Consider the following 694-nt stretch of genomic DNA (forward strand, 5'->3'; position numbering starts at 1 on the left):
TGTGTGTGTGTGTGTGTGTGTGTGTGTGTGTGTGTGTGTGTGTGTGTTAAAAATAAAACCAGCTGCCTTCCTGCAGCAGATTAAGTCAGACTCGGGAGGGGAAAGGGACAAATGTCCAGTGACGTACAACTCAGCCAGTCATCGGCTGAAAGTCTCTCTTGGTGATGTGTGATCATACACACATTCATGTGCAATATCACAGGCAGAGCTAATGACGGAGGAGTGAGCGGTGACGAGCACCAACAGAGTCAGAAAAAATGCCAACTTGTGCGTGAACTCACTGAGGAAAAAGTTTCAAACTAAAATTATGGAACCAGGAATGGAACAGGATTAAGGAGTCTGGGAGAGGAGAGATTAAAATACACAACAATAAATTTAAAGTTATTTTTAAATTTTTCAAATGTCAAAATATTGGTTGAGAAATAAAAGATTTCTCATAATTAGGCTCTTTTATAAGTAATAATAATAATTCATCATTCACATTTTCTTGGATTAAACTCACCAAAGGAGCATCTCAGCTACAAGATAAGGAAAGCTTACGATTCCATCAATTTCTTAAAATGATAATCAATCTATTTATTTATTAAAAACAGACATGTTCAGCTCAAATTGTAGTGGAATAAATCTAATATATATATATATATATATATATATATATATATATATATATATATATATATATATATATATATAT

General features: G+C 33.1%; 1 protein-coding gene across 1 annotated transcript in view; it reads right to left on the reverse strand.

Annotated features, from left to right (window-relative positions):
- The window catches only part of frmd3 (FERM domain containing 3), a gene marked incomplete at its 5' end in the record, with an annotated part of 22,074 nt that overhangs the window by 2,896 nt on the left and 18,484 nt on the right, over nucleotides 1-694 (reverse strand).

This window comes from Nematolebias whitei, chromosome 8, assembly GCF_014905685.2.
Source record: "Nematolebias whitei isolate Nwh7 chromosome 8, NemWhi1, whole genome shotgun sequence".
Taxonomy (NCBI): domain Eukaryota; kingdom Metazoa; phylum Chordata; class Actinopteri; order Cyprinodontiformes; family Rivulidae; genus Nematolebias; species Nematolebias whitei.